The 20946-nt window shown below is 34.6% G+C and overlaps 1 pseudogene; it reads right to left on the minus strand.

Moving 5' to 3' along the window:
• Positions 1-9874: 9874 nt before the first annotated feature.
• LOC145823720 (spermidine hydroxycinnamoyl transferase-like) lies at positions 9875-19086 on the minus strand (annotated as a pseudogene).
• Between the last annotated feature and the right edge of the window lie 1860 nt (positions 19087-20946).

A 20946-nucleotide genomic window follows, 5' to 3' on the forward strand; every position in this document is an offset into this window, starting at 1 on the left:
AATAGGAACCTACATCTTGTTTTTGTGAATAAGGGCACATTAATACCCAAATCCATGCCATTAAGTGGAGAGCGAAGATTCATGCAAATCATTTCTTGGTGGAAGCTTTGCTTTTAAAACAAGGGATTCATCAAAACCATTGAAAACTCCTCATCTAGTCATAGAACAAGGATGTTTCCACCATTTTCTATGTGCACAAATGATTGAGAAGGGAGATTTTAACATCATTTGACCCAAAATCTCTTGTTGTACTTCTAAAAGACAAACAAAAATAAAGAGAACACAACTTTTTTCAACATCAAATCTCAGGAATCACTCAAGGAATCCTATAGAACCACCCTACTCATTATTTTCGAGCATAGGTTGAAACATATAGATTGATACACTTGAGAGATAGGATAGATGAAGATAAGGAATGTAACAACAAGAAAAACTACTTTACTTATTGAACTTGTGAATGGATGGCTAATAGCTACTCCCAAACACATCCACAAGGGTAAAAAATGCATACAAACAAGAAATTAGAGCTAAGGAAAGCAAGGAACATAAAGGAAAAGCTATCAACTCAATGAATAGATGGCTAAATCTACCTCATCCACATCCATGAGGACTTATCACATGATTATAACAAGCTAATAATGAGATACAAAGCTTAGAGATGAAGAAAGAAGGAGAAGATGAAAAAAAAAAAAAAAACCAAAGCTTTACCTCTAGAAGAGAGAAAAAGCTTCTTGATTGCCAAACTTGCTTCCAAACACCCTCAAGGTCCTTGGATATGGCTTGAATCCTCAACAAGAAGATCCAAGTTCAAGCTTCAATGGTGTTGGTGTTGTATAGGTATGAAAAGAGAGTTCAAGTTTTTATGAAAGCTTGAAAATTGGAAGTAGTCTTAACTCTTACAAGTCTCTAAGCTTGTAACAAAAATTTCCACTTAACAATGAAGAGAAGATATGTATATATAGATTTTTGGAGGCAAGGCTTATGAAGGAAGTCAAATGCAAAATATTTAAGATATTTGCATGAAGCTTGTGTAGGAAGCCAAATACAAATATCTAAGATATTTGTGTGCAACTTGCAGAGGAAGCTCAGTATAAAAATATCTTAGATATTTGCAGAAAAAGCCGAAGTTCCCGAAAATGCTCCGTACCCGGACAATTCAACCGGCCGTGCCATTACTCATTCGACTGACTATTTTTTATCCGACCAAGAATAGCTGTCCGGCCAAACAAAAAATATATCGTTGAATCAATAAAGTAAGGTTAGCATGATTTGAAAAGGGAAACAGGTATTTCATAGGATATCACCCCTTCCATTCATCCACACTATATCATTTTCTCGATCTACTAAAAAAGAAAACATTTTGAAATGTGAGTCTTAGGATATTGTAGAAATGTTTGGAATTGCGCCACCCCAAGATTTTTACAAAGGTTTTAAAAGTGTCTAAAATAGGTTGGCCAAAATGGATGTAAAGCTAAGATTAAAGTCTGAACCCGACTTTTCTCCTGATGAATTCGTAAAATAACACATTCCAACTTTCATCATCAGGTGTTTAGAATAAAGCGCCCAAATCTTAAAACTGGTCAAAATGGAGTGTCTATAGCGAGGTGCGATTTTAGCTTTTTAAAAAGGCCCAGCTCGTACCAACCCATTCACTAGTCAAAACTCGAAAAATCTATTAAAATATAGGATTTAAACACAATAATTATAGGTTAAGTAAGTCTCGTCCATTCTATTGATAACCCCTAACTATCATGATGGAACCTGCATGGATAAGAGAAAAAAATATAAAATTACTTATTTATTTATTTATTTATTTCTAATATACTAGTACTTTTGTTTTAAATTGTTTGTTAAGTGCTAAAAAAACAAAAAATTAAAATTAAAATTAAATGTTTTTATTTTTTTTTTATAACTTTTAAGTTTTTGCATACAAATTAAAATGTGCCGTTTGGTAACACTTACGTTTTCAGTTTTCTTTTCATATTTACAAAAATTTTAAAAACTCAAATAAAAGCTTGTTTGGTAAATTTGATTTATAAATCAGTGGTCTCAGTTTATAAATTTGACCAAAAAATGTAAACTCAAAAAATGTGTTTCCGTTTTGAGTTTTGAGTTTTTTTTTTTTTTTACCACCCGCCACCATCCACCACCCGCCACCATTTTCCACCACCATCTTCCGCCACCACCACCCACCTGCCACCACCACTCACCACCCACCTGCCACCCACTCGCCACCACCACCCACCCCTCATCACCACCATCCACCACCCACCTACCATCCACCCGCCACCACCATCCATCGCCCGCCACCACCACCCGCCACCTACCCGTCACCACCACTCACCAGCCACCAGCCACTTGTCACCACCATCCATCACTCGCCACCACCACCCACCTGCCACCTGCCACCCACCCGCCACAACCACCCACCACCACCACCACCACCCACCCGCCACAACCACCCACCACCACCACCACCACCCACCCGCCACCCACCACCACCCACTCGCTACCACCCACCACCCGCTACCGTCACTGACCCACCCACCACTACCCACTCGCTACCACCCACCACCTGCCACCGTCACTCACCCCACCCACCACCACCACCACCACCACCACCACCACCACCACCACCACCACCAACCACCACCCATCATTCGCCACCTACCTGCCACCACCACCCACTCGTTACGACCCACCACCCGCCACCGTCACCCACCCACCATCACCACCCGTCACCTACCCACCACCACCACCCACCCACCACCAGCCACTCTCCTGCTACCACCACCACCACCCACTTGCTACCCACCACCCGCCACCGTCACCCATGCACCCACCACCACCACCACCATCCGCCACCACCGACCACCACCCGCCTGCCACCACCACCCACCACCCGCCACCACTACCACCACCACTCACTCACTACCACCCACCGCTTGCCACCGTCACCCACCCACCCACCCACCCACCGTCACTACTTTCCACCACCGTCTTCCACCGCCACTTGTCATTTCTCACTCTTTTTTATATTTTTAAAATATTTTAAACATTTTGTCAATTACCAAACGCGTTTGTAGTTCATGTTTTTCTAAAAATAAACAAAAATCAGTTTATAAAATTTTTGTAAATATAAACTAAAAACGTAAACGTTACCAAACAGACCCACTTAATGAAATATTTCAATTGGTGAATGTTTTTTTTTTTTTTAAATTAATGAGGAAATATATTATTTTTAAATTTTTGCTTTTTATGTTAAACAAATAATATGGGATAAAGAGAATATAATCTATTTTTTTAATTCAATTTTTTAAAAATTGAGTTTTTTGTTTTCTATATATTTTTATTTTCACTAAATGTTTTTAATATTTTAAATAATTCTTTTAGTTTTTAGATACACTTAATATAAATACAATTAAAAAGTGTAATATTTGTGAAGTTTAAAAAAAAAACAAATACTAAATAAAAATATATAAAAAAATAAAAATTAGTTTTTTTTGTATTCTTGTGTATTTATTTAATTTTTAAAATAATTTTTTATAAATATTTTACTTTTTAGGTACATGTAAGTTAGGTGTATATAAAAAGTAGAAATTTACTTAAAATATTAAAAATAAAATCACTAAAAATAAAAAATATATATATATGAAAAATAAAAAATTTAGATTCCATTTGATTTAATTTTGAAATCATGAATTTTGAGTTATGTTTTAACTTTTGAATTTTTTAAATTAGTTTTCAAAAGAAAAAATTTGTTCTGTAACGAATGTTATGGGGCTTGTTTGGTTTATATTTCAAGATATAATTTTTGAGAGAAATTTCTAAAATTTTGTTTGGTTCAAATTTTTTGAAAAAAAATTTCAAAATTATTTTTTCTCTCCTACACATTAATCAGTCATTTTTTTTCTCTCTTCTCTCCTCTCTCCTCTCTCCTTCTCAATCTCTTTTTCTCTCACTCACACATTTTTTCTCTCCTACACATTAATAAGTGCACTTTTTGACTTTTTAGACTAAAAAGTAGAGAAAAAAAAGGCTATTTGGGATAACTTTTTGACTTTTACGAAAAAAATATGTATTAAAATATTGTATAAAATGGCAAAATTACCATTTTACCGCTATTATATCTAAATGCCTATTGGCTTGGATTGTCCAAGAAGCCAGATGGTGGGCAGCAAACGTGTATAGGAACAGATTGCCTATAGCCCGAGATCGAAGTAGACGGTGCTGTTCAGTCCATGGAGGCCCACCACAAATCCTGTTTTGATAATTGGAACCGTCAATGTATAAAAATCGTCGAGTATTATATGTCTGTAAAAAATCATGTTGATCAGATATCGATAGCTATCTGATCAAATTAGTTTTTTGTCAACCGTTAATTTCTTCACCGTCAAATTTTTTTTTTACAAAACTGATTTGATTATATAGTTATCGATATCCGATCAACGTGATTTTTTACAAGCATATAGTACTCAACGAGTTCTACAAATTGAATGGTTCAGATTATCAAAACGGGAACCGTGATGGGCATCCACGGGCCGAACGACGTTGTCCTGTGTATCATGAGAAGTGCATTCGGCTGTCTAATGTGTACCAGCACTGCAGACAGCACATCACTTCAATACACTTTTTGACTAGTACTTTTTTTTGTAAATTTATTTTTTTATATATTTTTTTTTGTGAATAGTGATAGCTTTTTGATTTTTTTAATAATTTTTTAGTTTTTTATCTTTTTTCATGGATGCCAAGCTAACCCAAAATATCAAATCATCTCAAACTTTTAAACTCTAAAACTATTTTTAAAATATACAAGCAAATAAATCAAAAATATTTGTAAATACTCTCTCTAAAACTATTTTTAAAAATTTATCTCAAAACATAAATTAAACGCAACCATAATTTTTTTTATTGATGGTACACTGGTTTCATGGCAGTCCCACCTGTCATTATATTTCCAGCTGTAAGCCACAAACATGAGGAATTATTATGGTGAGAAGTTATTAATTGGTTTTGGTATCCTGGTTTGATGTTTTAATGCTTTTTTCGTATGTAAGGCCTCGTTTGGGAACAGACTTTTTTAGTAACTTTTTGACTTTTTAATTAAAATATAATATTAACAAAACTAGTATGTTTGTGATGAGTTTTTGATTTTTTTTATGAAAAGATGTGCAATAAGTAGAGAGAAAAAGGGAATCTTTGACTTTTTAGTATAAGTTGTTGGCTTTTTGATTTTTTTAGTGACTTTTTGACTAAAATCACCACTTGCCAAACGAGGGCTAACTTCTGATTGAAGCGGAGCTTGTCTTGGAGAAATTGTGGCAAGATCCCATATTATAACCTTCTCATTCGGAACGGCTAACAAGACACCCTGATGATCTCTACAAGGGGCGCCGCATTGAATCTGCAGGAGAGTAGGGAGGATTTTCTTGTAATAAAAAAAAATATTATTTCAATTGGTGGAGTGGGTATGATTTATAAATTTATATTAGGTGATTAAGGAATATGAAAGTGTGTAATAAATTGTGGTTGATGAGAAATATGTTCACATGGCGCCCTCGACCAACCAATAAATTTTTCTCCATTGATTTAGTTTTGAAATCATAATTTGAGTTTGTGTTATGTTTTGAATTTTAAGTTTTTAAGATGAGTTTTGAAAAGATAAAATTTATTTGATTATGAGTTTTGAAAATGATTTTAAGTCATATTTTGAGTTTTGAGTTTTGAGTTTTAAGTTATATTTTGAATTTTTTTGTTTTTTTATATAAATATTTTTTAAAAATTAATTTTATTATTTTAAGGTAAATATTTTTATTGTAAATATTTATTTGTTTTTTTAATGTGTGTTATATTTACTACATTCTGCGCTTTATTTATTTTTTAATATTTTAAATATTTTTTAAAAATTTTAAAAATTTTAAAAATATAGATTTTATTTTAAATATATCATTTTTATTTTAAATATTTTATTTTATTTTTTAATATTTTAAATATTTTTTTAAAATTTTAAAAATATTTATTTTATTTTAAATATATCATTTTTATTTTAAATATTTTATTTTATTTTTTAATATTTTAAATATTTTTAAAAAATATTTTTGAATTATTTATTTATTTTTTACATATTTAATTTTGTTGAATTTTTTTGTAAATTTAAATATTTTTTTGAATCACTATATATATCTAAATCATAACAACTTATTTGGTCAACACTTAAAAAAATAACTAATTTTTTTTTTCAAAAAAATGAATAAAAAATATTTTTCTTCAAAAATAAAAATAAAATAAATATTTTTTTCAAGAAAATAAAAAATAAAAATAATTTTACATAACAAAACATGTTTTGAAAATAGTTGCTGACAAAAGTTTTGAATTGAGCACTGGATTATGAGTTTTGAAAAAAAAAACTAAAATCTTTTGATTGAAATCATGATTCAAAAATTAAACCAAAGGCTCCAATTTTTTAACTTAAATTTTCTGATAATTAAGTTTTTTGTTTTTAAAATTTTTTTTTAGTGAATGTTTTTTTCAAAAAAATTCCACAAATATTATACTATTTAATTATATTTATGTTAGGTGTCTCTAAAAACTAAAAAAATTATTTTAAATTTTAAAAATAATTCAATGAAAAAAAAATAATAAATAAAAAATTCAATTTTTAAAAAGTGAATTCAAAATTCTAAAATCAAATAAGGTTATTGGTCTTATTTTTGAGCTCCTAAACTATGAGTAGCAACCATTGATCCACCATTAAAAAAATACTGATAAAAATCAATTGTACCAAATATAATCAAATTACAACAATAAGACAAAATGGCCGAGGCAAAGGGCATGGTTACTTAAAAGCATGTGTTAACACGTAAACATTTAAAATCCAATCAAAGACAAGCTAAAAGGTGGATGACGGTAGTTGGTGGGCACCAATACAATAATATGAACTCAAACAAGCAAATATAATTGTGTTTCTTAAATTGTTATTTAAAAATTAATTCAAACCGTATGCAAAAAATAATATCAATCTTATACTTAAATTATATAATTTTGTATCAATTTCATTAGTTGTCTTTTATAATCAAACGAAAGTTGCTAACGTAATACTAAAATTTGGTTTAAAATTTTATTTTACCTTCCAAACTATTTATAAAATATCACTTAGACCCCAAACTTTATTTTATTCAAGGGTCTAATTGATATTTTGGGAATAGTTTGGAAGTAAATTAAAATTTCAAATAAAATTTGGATGTCACATCAACAACTTTTGTTTGATTATAAACGGTAATTGACGTTGGGGATAAAATTCATGCACAATCAGATAATTTAGGTATAAAATTGATATTATTAAAAGAATAGGGTTTAATTAATTTTTGAGTGATAGTTTAGGAGAAAAAATAATATTTTCTCCTTTTATGATTGATAACTTGGCTTTTTTTATTAGTCTTTTAGTATTAAATTTTCTTATAAGGTGAAAAAAGTTAATATATTTAGAATGATTTTTTTTAGTTGAATAAATAGTTATGAGAAAAAAAAAAGAAAAAAAGAAAAGAGGATTGATTCATGTATATTGTGATATTTTACTTTTTTGACTTTTTAATATTTTTCTAGGAAAATAACCTGACAGTGATGTTAGAAAATATTAATTACAAAAAAAAAATATTACAAATATTAATAATTAAAATTATAAATTTTGTCATTAATTTGTAATTAATTTTCATTGATACAATGTCAATGTAATTATCTTTTTTTATATATATAATTTTTTAACTAAAAAATTACAACTCAATTAGGGCCTAAACGAGTCCAAATCATTTGCTGTGGTGCCTAAACGAGTCCGACTCATTTTGGCACTCTTTCTTTCCCCATATTTCTCTTTTGTTTCCGTTTAGGGGAAATTACCAAAACAAAGGAGAGGGAAAAAACGAACCACGAACGAAGATGACTGGCGAGAAGTCTGCTTCGAAGATTTGCCATTGAAGGCTTAACACCAACTCTTCTGCAATTTGTTGCTACTGTAATCTAACCTCTTTCTTTTTGTTAGGCTTAACATCAACAGGTTTTCATATTCTAGCGAACAACACCATTCAAGCCACAAAAATTGAAAAACCAAAAGCTCCAATAGAGAGCAAAAATGATCAAATTGATCACCAAAAACAACATAAAACAGATACGAAATCCCAAGCAGATCCACATATGTTTTCTCTCAAGGAGAGAGAGAGAGAGAGGAGATTGCGGATCCATTAGCGTTGCTTCACTACTACTACATTGTCGCCCTCGTCTTGTTCTATATGCATATTATAACTAAATAAGAAAATTGTATAATTTTAAAATTTTGAATCATAACTAAAAAAAATACATGTCATAACTAAATACAACATGAGATATAATTAAAATTTTCATGAGTAATGACTAAAATAATGTCACAATTAAAGAAAAAAATTAATTAAAACTAAAAAAGAAAATAACATAATTAAAAATGTATATAGTACACCCATTTTAAACCTATGTATTTTCAAATAAAAAATAATATCAAAATAACGTCGTTTTAAAAGCATAGCAGAAAACACCACATGAAGACACGACTGAATATTCGGCCTCGGGTCTAAACAAGTCATTGAAAGTTCCTTCTCTTTATGATTAATTGTAAATAAGTTGTGCTAAGACGGGCAGTAATACATAGTTGAATGTTAAATGAAATACAATCATCTTCACATGCTGGCCAGCCATTTCCAATTTTGTTGTGGCCTATTGGGCCTCGTTATTTTCTATACCTTGCTCTTCAATTCAAGTGTAAAGCCGTAAATGAGTTAAGTCGAGTAGAGTATTAGAATGTTCAAGTTAAAAAATATAACGAGTTTTAAGATATATTCAATTTTAACTTTACAAAATAAGCCAAACTTAATTGAGTTTTTAACAAATTAAATACGAGTCAAGTTTGATCAATTTGATTTTTTATAATGCATATAAGTATATCAAGTTGAGAAGTAAATTATTTAAGTTTGATTTGAAAAATTAATAAGTTTTAAATAATATTTATTCTTGATTTATTTATATAACAAAATGATCTCAAACAAAATTTTAACAAACTGGAGACATAAGTCAAGCATGAATAATTTAATTCGTTTAACAACTTTACTCAAGTGAACTTTGAACATCACTACATCGTTTGAAAAGTGTGAATTTTAATTTAGAAGTCAAAATGTAATTAAAACTACTATAAAATCAACAAGCTATATAAAAAAAAATCAAGCATTCTGTTTTTATTTTACTTTCTCCATGTTTTTTCATACAAATTTAAAAAATATCCCAAACATACTAATTTTTTACTTCATATTTTAACTAAAAAATTTATTAAAATGACTTGTTTCAAACAAAGTGATAAGAGTATCAGCAATATCCCAGTAATCTTACTATTTAGCTACTTTATATTGCCGCAGTAACAAACGTTGCTCCGATATCCTTGAGCAATTCTCGGGGGTGGCATTTTTAATTTTAGAATCATTTTTTTTTTAAATTTAAAAAAAAATAAAAAAATTATTTTATAAAAATAAATATTAAAAAAATATTATTTTTTTATTTTTAAAATTACTTTTGCCCTCAAAAAATGATGTGTTCTTTTATTTATTATTTTTTCATAAAATTAATTATTCTTTTTTTTTTTTTCCAAAACTTAGAACAAATCCTGAGAACCAAACCAAAGATAAAGATTTGTGGCAAAATGCTTGCCATCACCAGATGTGCACTCAAAAGATTATTCATAAATTATTTTCATTTCAATACAAGCAATGACTGTCTTCAAGAAATAAATATTTAGGATAAAATACTACAAATGGAATAAGAAAATAACTTTTTGAAGACAATAGATATCGTTAACATGGCATTAGATATCGATGTAAAAGAATTTTTTGAAGGCATCCATGTGCTTCTTGCAACCGCAATGGGAAAAGAAAAGAACCATCTTCATCACGACCCGGGAGGATGAATGCCTTCCCATCATGTCCAATTGCTCCGGGTACCATATAAATTTCCTTTCCCCACCCAAAATCCACCCCATATAAAGGTAGTCGAGTCCAATCACCGATGGTTATATTTGGATTCCCATAGAAGGCTCCTTGACTACTTCCAACAATATGAAAGTATCCAAACTTAGATAAATCTGGTTCATTTTTCAGAAAAACAAAACATGACCTTATGTACTCATTTGTCATATTCTCTATAACTTCTCTTAACTTCTCTGCGGTATAACTTAATGGTTTCAACACAATGTCCCCCGAGGTAGTGGTTGCTACTACTGGCAAGACAGCGCAACCGAAATACCACTTAGGCAATGGAGGTTGCAAACGGCTACGAAAATTCACAACGATACGAAAGTTAGTCAGCTGCTCACTTTCATGTTGACGTGCCTTGCATGCACACCTCCACATATGAGCAGTAACACTCTCATACCTTGTAAAGGCGCGGTTAGTACTGGTCTCGCTATTTCGATACTCATTAGCCTTGTTCTTCTACTTGTTGATTTGTTCTTTGCTTAGCTTTAGCATAGCCATGACGGTCTTCTTGTTTCGCTCCTCTGTGTTGTTCGAATGGCCTATTAAGAGCGGTGGTGGGTTGAAATCCGAGACATCAAAGCTTGTTTTTGGCAAAGGATCCTCAAGTTGTAAGATTGTTCGATCAAGAAATGGAAAGTTCTCTGGTTTTTTGCCGCGAGCGATTCTGGTCCACTCGGAGATGAAGTGACCTGCACATTCACCACCAACTAGGATATGTTTTTTTTTTGATCAGCAAAGAAAAATTTCATTAACAGTATGAAATTAAAGGTACAGGAAGATGACATGCATCGAGAGAGATTCGGAAGTACAAAAATACCCCTACTACTGCTACTCGCATCCATACAACCAACCCCTTGGCCTCTCGAATTTTAAATAAAAAGTTAAGAAGGACTTAACTAGAAAATAAAGTACATGAAACCCCACAAAATCAACCCACCAAACCCCCCAAACAGCTCCTGCAAATCCTCTAATCAACCCAAAATCAACCCAATATTTAAATCACCTAAACTGCAAGCCTCATGATTTTAAATCATCAATATCAACAACCCAATATTTTAATCACCATGCCTCTGCTAATGCTGCAACTCCCGAACGCCTATGCTATTGCTACAGCTCCTGAAAATTTTTAATCACTATGCCTCTGCTATTTTAACTCCCACTTGCTATTCATAAAACTAAATCTTTACCGCCCAGTAGCTAATTTTTGAATCTAAACTTTTCACCTACTTCAACTCCCAACGCCCACCTGACAACGTCCAACGCCCACCTGCTCCTACTGTAACATCTTTTCACCTATCTGCTGCACGCTCCTCTGGCCAAAAGACTCCATAGCCAACATCTCCATGGCTGGAAAACCTGCTACACCCACTGAACACAGCTTGATCACCATAGCTACCCCCACTGAAAACCTGCTACACCCACTCCATAGCCACCTGCTACTACTGCTAAAGCTTTTCAAAACTCCTGCTGTTGCACGCTCCTACCAGCTTGATCACCATAGCTACCAGCTTGATTACCTACCTGCTGCACACTTCTCTGCTCCTACCGAGGAGTTTCTCTGGCCGAAAAACTTCATAGCCACCCATCTGAACACAGCCAAAACCCACTTCCACGGTCTGAACTTCTATACTGATTCAAAACTCCGAGCACTTTGAATACACCCAAGGCCGATCAACACTCATGACAACAAGACCCACTGCCATCTCCACTTCCATGATCGGGCACAGCTTTCCAGCTCCAAACTCTGAACACGCCCAATGCAATAGCCTCGGTGTTGACAGCCCAAAACATCGAACAACCGCCGAGACAAAACCATACATCTGGATGAAGCTCACCCCTCAAACTCCCACTCGAAAAGGAGCGCTCGAATGAAATCTTAGACAAATCTAGATCAACTACAACACCCATGTTCCCTCCAAACAAAGCACCGAAGCAACTCCATAGATCCGAAACCAAGCTCATCCCTCAAACTCCCACTCACAAAAGAGCGCCCGAATGAAGATCCATCCAGATCTGGCCAACCTCTATACCGGTCCAAACCCAACCTCCTTCTTCTCTGTTCTGTCCCTTAAACCCCAAAGTGGACACAGAAACAGACAACAAAAAAAAAACAAGCCGAAGCCCCCCTGAAGACACAAAAAAAGGACACCAAAGTGGGAAGAAATTGTGGGAATCAAGTTTATTGAAAGCAGAAACCAGCACACAAACACGAAAGAGAGTTGGGCCAGCCGACCGCCATAGCCAAAGGCGGCGGTCGACCGGCCAAAAGTGAGGCCCGGGGGTGGAGGTTTAGAGAGAGAGAGAGAACGTTAGAGAGAGAGAGAGAGTAATCCTGAATTCACGAATTTTAGTACTATTTTACCAACTAGGATATGTGATACACTCAAGCCAAGACTAAATCCACCACAGCTAAACTTGGTTACTTGAACCAAAAGCATTGGCAGTTCATGAATTGGTCTGTCATAGTCCACTGATGGTATGAGTGCTCTAGTCTTTGAACTCGGACATAAGTCCCCAAAATCATCAATTTTGGCTTCGGATTCAGCTTCGAGGAACTGGGCACCCATGGAGTTGCAGTTGATCTTGTTGAAAATATTGCAAGAAGTTCTATTAGAGTAAATATTATAACAAGGGTAAATCACATCGTTAATAGTTATCCCCTAAATCTTGAGTGACTAGTGTCATTTTAATCCTTATAATATTAATTTGTTCAATTTTAACTTGAAATTTTTTTATTTTGTCTCAAATTGCTTTAATTGATTTCAATTGTTAACATTTATTTTTATGACAAATGAGTGGTATGTTTCATTGATTAATTTAGTAACTTAATGTCAACTAACTTAGTGATAATTTTTTATCAAAAACCTTAATGGTGTTATTTATTGGGTGAAATTAATGCAAAATCCAAAACTAAGGATTAAAATTGAGTCAATTGAGAGTGTAGGAACCAAAATAACATAAGTGGCAAAATGTTGGGATTATTGGTATAATTTGCCCTTATAACAATAGGTTAATTATATTTTGGTTTCTGAAAGTACAAGTCTTTTGTCGTTTTGGTCCCACAATATTTAAATTGTGTCAATTTTAATTCCCAATATATAAAATGTTTCAATTTGGTCCTCAATATATTTAAATTATGTCAATTTGATCCATAATATATAAAAAGTGTTTCAATTTAGTTCCTCAATCTAACTTTGTTAATAGACGCATTAGAGGACCAAATTAAAATACTTTTTGAAAATATTTCAATATGATCCCCAATGTATACTATTTTCTTTCTTTCTCTTAAAAAAAAAAACTTGAAAAGAAAGCAATTAGTTCAATTCATGATATATAGGCTTAGAACACCCCAATAAAGACCAGTACAATTCAATTCAACATTTTCTTTGATTGGGTTTGATTGTGTTCGTAGCTCTATAATACAAATTAATTATATCATTTGATGAGCTGCATTACTAATATTGATCCAAAAAAAGTAAGTATAGCTAGTCCGTGAACAACCAACCATCACACTATAAAAGTTGGATAAGTTCGATCTAAGCTTACAAATAATGGGCCTCATAAAAGGATCTACTAAATTCATCGAGTTGTGCCAAAGAATAAAAATGGTATTTCATTGAATGGATTCCTTGTCTACTGTGTATAAAATATTCCTTTGGCGGAAGGTTTCCAAATCTATACCATTAAAAAATATTTTAATTTGATTTCCCAATGCGTCTATTAAGTTAGATTGGAAGGCCAACTTGAAACACGTTTTTTTATTGGAGATTAATTGAAATACTTTTAACTATCAGTAATTAAAATGACACAATACTCATACTTTGAGGACCTTAAATATAATTACTCCTATAATAATTAACAAAAATAAAAGAACAAGATATTAATTAAAAAAAATAGAAAAGATTGTTTACTTGAAGGCGACTGCAGACACCCCATTTTTGACCGACCTTAAGACTCAGACGTCACCAATTGAGCGCTCGGTGATGTTGCATATTGTGCTCGTTCTGAGGTTACGGAGTCTCAGCTACGAGTCTTGCCTCCGGACTTTGGGGCTCTTTTGTGCTTTACCTCGGTTTGCGAATCGGGTCCTGTTTTCTCTGTTTTCTCTTCCCGAAGGGAGGGAGAGGTCTCGTAGACCATCTCTCAGTGGTCGTAGGCTACGCTTCGTAGTCGTAGGCCATTTTTCCCGTTTGGAGCGGTTTCCGGTTTTCAGAGTTGTCGGCCGTGTGCCTCGGTTCGGGACCGCTTAACTACCTCCGTTTACTCCGGTTTTTGGCACACATCTTATTTCCTCCCTTTAGAGGGACACTGTGGCCCGGGAGACCACCTTCGTGGTCATACGCCACTTCCGGTGCCTAACAGCCTGTTTTCGGGGCCTTGAACCGCGCGTTTTGGCCCCCGAACCTTCATTTTGCATCCGTTTTGGTCCGTTTTTGGTAGAGACCCTATTTTCACTGTTAGGGAGGTGGTAGGATGGTGGTCGGCCACCTCTTTCCCTGAAAATCCAGTTTTCTCATTTTCTCTCTCCAAAAGCCGATTTTTCTGATAAAAAGCTAGTTTTTCTCACTTTTGAGCCACATTTTCTGGTTTTTCACCACCGGGCTGCGTTCTACTCATCTGGGAGGCCACCTTTCTGGGTAGGCCGACCAGCAATTTTTCTTGACCCTTTTGACCCCTGGTCGGCCGACCATAGGGAGTGGCCGGCCGACCGGCCACCTTAGCTGGTCGGCCAGCTTTCTGCTTTTTGCTCTTCTCAAGTGTAACACAACTGTGCCAGCTGTGAAGCACTTGACCCACTGTCTGAGATTTTGAGCCTCCTTTTGATCCTTTTTAATTGGTTTTGCCCCCCTTGCTTAACTTCTTAGAGAAGCTTGACCATTTTGGTCTAAGAAGCTTGACCTTTTTGGTTAAAGCTTCTTTGAGAAGCTTTGACCCATCTCTTGGCTTCTCCAAGAAGCCTTACTTCTCTCCCTCTATATAACCAACCCCCCACCTCATTTTGCAAGAGGTTAGACATTTTTTGACCAAGGCTTATACACCTCTCCCTCCATTGCTACCATTTCAAGCTTCAAAACCCTAACTTCCTTGGTCCATTTATACTACAACCCATAGCACCACACCACCATCATCCATTCCAGCCCCTTGGAAGTCATTTGCAGAGGTTGAAAGCTCATTTCCTTGGACCAAAGGCTGCTGGAAAGTTAGGCTACAAGGGTAAGCTCCTATTCTCTCAATTTTTGCACTATTTTGTTCAATATCTTAGCCCTTTTTTCTTACATTTTTGGGCTTCGGCCTGAACTAAAAAAAGTCTTATCTTGAGCTCATCTTCATGTTTGATTAAGGATTTTTCTCTATTTGAAGTCTTCTACTCCCCCTTTGTGCTTTATCCCTCTATTGGGGATTATTTTGCATGATATATTATCTCTATTTCTGAGCATTTCTGGGCTTTGATCCAAACTGTGAAGTACCTTATTTTGAGCCCCTCTTCAACTTTGTTGAAGGGCTCTTCACTGTTTGAGGCCATCTACTACCCCTTTCCCTTTATCTCCTTTTTAGGGCTATTTTTGCATCATATTTTAGGCTTACTTGTGAGCATATTCGAGATTTACCATAAACTGTAAAGTATCTTTTTTTGAGCCCCTCTTCAACTTTGTTGAAGGGCTCTTTGCAGTTTGAGCCCTTTTGCTGCCCTGTTTGTTCTATCCCTCTTTTAGGGTTGTTTTTGCATGATACATTAGCCTTATTTGTGAGCCATTTTTGACCTCGACCTAAACTGAAACAAATCTTGTTTTGATATCATCTTTATGTTTGATTAAGGTCTATTCTCTGTTTGGGGTCATCCTCCCCTATGCATGCTTCATTCCTTCATGATTAGGGCCATGCATTAGAGCACTTGCATTGGCCATGGGTTGGCCTCTTCGCCACTGAAATTCAGTGGATTTTCAGTGGCTTAGATACATTTTTGAGGGCCAAAATTAGAGGGGGGTGACCCCCTCTCTCCTTGTCTTGTTTGGGGATCTTTTAGGCCTTCCAAAGGGACCCTATTTTGCATGCATCGAAGTCACTTTCCAGGCCTCATTCTGAGGGTTTTGAGGTCAGCCTTGACTCTTTCTGAGGCCCATTTTGCCATATTTTAGGTCTATGTTGCATGTGTAGACCAATCACATTCAAGGCCCTTCAAAGAGGCCTTTCTTTGCATGTTCCCTAGACCAATTTTAGGATCAATTTGGTGAGTTTTAGGGCTGTTATATTTGATTTCCAGAGTTGGTTGTGCCATGCTAAGTGTTCTTGATGCATGTGCTTAATTACCCCTTGTATGCCCTTCCAAAGAAGCCCCTCATTTTTGTGTATGTTGGCTGCATTTCAGTGATTATTTGGACATATTTTGGCATGTTTTATTCACTGATTTTTGCTGGTTTGGTGAGATTTCATATGCTTCATATGCATGCCATGTAAACCATGTTTGCTAGTCAAAGTTGCATGCTATTTTAGTCCATCATGCTTGCATCTTTTGGTCATGCTTTGAACTAGAAATGTTCATGTTTTGGGACTGCCCTGGCTTTGTCTTTGTGCTTCATGGTCAAATAATGCATGCTTTGTATAGCTACAAGTCAATACATGTGTCTAGTTTTGAGTTTCGGGGCTTACTCCATGCATCGGGTGCCATGTTTGGATGATTCGGGACCATTTAGCATTATGTTTCAGTGCTGAAAATTACATGTTTGAATGCCATGCTTCATCCTTGCCATGCTTTGGTAGAGTGGTATTTTATGTCGTAGGTTTAGTCCTCGGTTTGCGTGCATGTGTGCACACATTTCGGTTGTCTCATTTTCATCTTATGGCCACTGATGTGAGTGTGGCTGAGGTCCACTCATGTTGGTGTAAGTCCATTATGCATTGTGTATGCCATTTCATAGCATTGTGTATGCTAGGTTGCATGTTAGAGCATTGTGTACGCCATGTTACATCAAGCATTGTGTATGCCATTTCATAGCATTGTGTATGCTAGGTTGTATGTTAGCCGCATTGTGTATGCCATCTCATTTGCATCGTGTTTGGGATAGGAGTTAGCCCAAGCACGGGAAACGAGGTACGTTTCGTACTCCGAGTGACGGAACGTGTCTCAATTCCCTGTCGCCGACACTCTGGATTACCCAAGATGGAGTTTAGGTCTTGTTGTGCTTTCATGTGCATTCATTTCATATTGAGTCGTGCAATTCGACTCCTCGGTCATCATGCATCGATATGCGTGATTGGTGGCACGAGGATCGAGGACTACACTCCTTGAAGAGTAGTCATGCATACATATGTGAAATACTTTGCCATGCCCTTTTGTTGCTCTTTGTTGCAGCAAATCAGAAATTAGCAGCTTTCCAAAGCCTTACACAACATTTCGAAAACAATTGCAAACAGAGGCGAATCGGGACATCGCAATGGATTTCGGCACCAGACAACTCAAGCATGCATCTCCCATCATTCAGAACAGAGCTGAGGCAGCCCATAGGCTTGCATGTTGATTTATCGCTTTCCTAGTTAATTTGTTAATTAATTAGGATTTTGTAATATTTAATTATTTATTCGGACTGTATTATTCATTCGGACTGTATTATTCTTTCGGACCCTCCGAGCGAGGGCGCAATTGTAATAAGTGTGCGTACGTGTGATGTATGTCTTCCAACCCCACGTCTTTCTCCCTTTTATTTACCTGCTTATGATGGTTAGATTAGGGCATGTTTCAATTAGCATACAGTATGATAGCATGTTTGCATTAATTCATCTGTCTTGCATGCACCGGGCTCGGCGCATCATACTAACTGCATTTGTATTTCAATTTCGAGTTGAATACTTGTTAGTTGTAGCATTTCATATGCTATCTTTAGAATAGCCGAGCCTATCTTAGTTGCATTTTTGCATGTGTTGCATTAGACATTTCTGTATAGTTAGGATGATGCATGGATTTCTAACATAGCTTCTGTTTTGGCTTGGAGTACTCGGTAAGTTTTATGCTTTAGCATCCTTGCATGTGTGTGAGTGACTGCCATGATAGCATGCTTACCATGAGGCTAAGTGCTTATATGATATAACTGCCTGAGTGCCTGTGGTTGAAGGTTGGGTTATTTGGATTGGAACAATTCATCAATTGTGAGTTTTAAGCCCACTAGATAGTGACAAATCACCTTGTTTTCTAAGCCTACCTGAGGGTGGCAAATCCACATTCTAGCCTGCTTGCGAGTAGCAAACCATTTTTTAAAACAAACATGAGATGTTTCGTTCCAATTCAGGCGACCTAGTTTATACTTGTATGCTGTGTGCATCACATAGTAAATCTAGGCTAATAACCGGAATAAGAACGCATAATGTTTTCAAAACCCGATATCATGGTTAGTAAAGGCCGATCTTTGATCGGGCGAGCGGGGGTGCTCACGAAGTGACCTTCCCCAATCGTACCCAAGTTCCCGAGCCGAGGCAACTTTGGTGATGACGGACACGTGGCCTTAGGCAACGAGTCAGGGTTTCCTAAATTTCCCAAAACAAAACATTTAGGTGGCGACTCTGTATCTGGCAAAGCAGTCCATGTTTGGCACTTCTTTCAAAAAAATCTGTTTTCAAAAACGATTTGCCAGATTTGGACTCTTTGATGATTCATCGGTCTTGCATTGCACTCTGCGAGATTAGATACAGGACCGTGACATTGAGTCCTGAACTGTAGTGAACCCAATGAACAAAACGGGGGGGATTTCCCTCCCGGGACGTTCAGGGACGTCTACAGCGACCCCTAGCAATCCATTGGAGGCGTCCAGCAAGAGGGTAGAATATGACGAGTGCTTTGCTTAAAGAGTCTTTTAGAGTATGTATTACTGAATTTAGAGTCAACTCACCAGAGGGTTGATAGAAGTAAACAGTAGGTGCATGAATTATGGAAATCAAGTGATCAAATTCTGATAAATACATGAGCCCAGTTGGTGTTTCCTTGGTTGGTTTCACCATGTAAGAGGCCTTTAAGGTCACCATTGTTGGAGAGAAGAAAGAGAGGAGGAGAGATTTTTGGGTGTTAAGTGCTTGTGACATTCTTGTGAAGTCTAAGGCTTTAAATAGAACTAATCATCGACGGATGATATTTTTTTGAAGAATGATGTACAAATAAAAAAAATTAATATAGAATATTCATACATAATAATATGGGTTAATTTAAACTTTTTACTTTCAAATTAAACATCCTTGAAGAGGCAATGATTCCTTTCAATACCACTATCTTTTATACCCTTCCATATTATATTTGGTGAGCCTTATGTTAGGTCCGCTATGAAAATTTGAACTATTCATCTTCTAAAATCAACAATAAAGATGAATCGTGTAAAAAATTAATTTTATTGGATATGACTAGACGCATGAACAATTTTTGTTTTCTTTTGTTTTGTTTTTAATAAACGGAAACTATGAGTTTAAACTTAAATAGACCATTATATAAAACAAAATGTGATTTGTTCATCTATTAATTGATATTCGATGAAATGAGATGAGTGATTTGTATCATCGTTATGGACACAGAGTGGACTCACAAAATGAAATCCAGAGGAGTATAAAATATAATAGTATGGAGATGAGTCATTCTTATATTGTTTTGCTACAAAAAAAAAAAAAAAAAAATGATTATAGAAACTGATCATAATATACATAGACATGGATACGATTTTTTAAGATTTATTATGAGATTCATTAAAAAAAAAAAACTTTTTTTATCTATATATATGTTATGTATCTGATTTTAGAATCAATTTATGTATTTATATTATAGTCATTTTTTTAGTGCATGATAAAGAATTTTGTAAATGATTAAAAGGGAAAGAATAGGACAACAGGTAAACACGTGAAACAGGTGGGCTTGGTAGGCTCAAATGACATAAATACGATGGTTCTAGAGTATTGTTCTAAGGGCATTTATTAATAAGTCTCATACAGAAAATTTAAATTCTATTTAATCCCAAAATAAAATATTTGCACCAATTAGTTTTATATATTTTTAATTGTTACCAAAAATTCTTTTTAAAATTTTTTTTTTTATATAACTTTAAAAATGCTAATACATCCAACGACTTCCGTCAAACTCACCGAAGACTCGCCGGAATATTCAACATCATTGAAAAGTTGCCGGAACATCACTGGAAGTTCGCTGAAGTATTCTGAACATTACTGGAAAATGTCAAGAACATCATCAGAGATTCACTAGAATATTCAGAATATTTTCGAAAAAAAGAAGAAGAATAAATTGAGAAATTATAGTTAAAACACATAACAACAACAAACAACAATGAGAAAAAGTGTATATTATTTTTCAATTTTTGTAGGGTTTAAGCAAATAATCTGTAATATTGATCAAACTGAAAAGTAAGCTTTGAAACTGTAAAATGTTACAGTTTCAAAGCATTATTCTATTAAGCTGAAAAACATGTTATGAAACTATAAAATTTACAGTTCTAAAGAATATTATGAAACTGCAAAATTTTGCAGTTTTAAAGCTTCATTCATTTCAACACCAAAAAAGCTGAAATTGTAAAATTGTACAGTTTTCACCGCTTATAACTAAAACTTAAAAACAACTTATTCAGAATTTGAAAATTTTCTCCATTAAAATAGAAAAATAGACTTGTGTAACAGAGAAAATGTAGAAAAATTGAGAAATTGAAGAAAAAAATAGATATAGAAAGAATATTGTACTCCTGCAACTATTTTTTATTTAGATTTAGTCGGATCTCATGTAGATCTACTCAAATTTGATGTAGATCTCATTTTCTTCATCGTCGGTGAGAATGAAGTCACGAGTTAATGTTGGTGGTTGGTGGTTGCTGATAAACCCCAATCAATTGTGATCGTCGGTCACCAATGACTATATATTAGAAAGAGA

This window comes from Camellia sinensis, chromosome 4 (assembly GCF_055761805.1).
Source record: "Camellia sinensis isolate YWXY chromosome 4, ASM5576180v1, whole genome shotgun sequence".
NCBI lineage: Eukaryota > Viridiplantae > Streptophyta > Magnoliopsida > Ericales > Theaceae > Camellia > Camellia sinensis.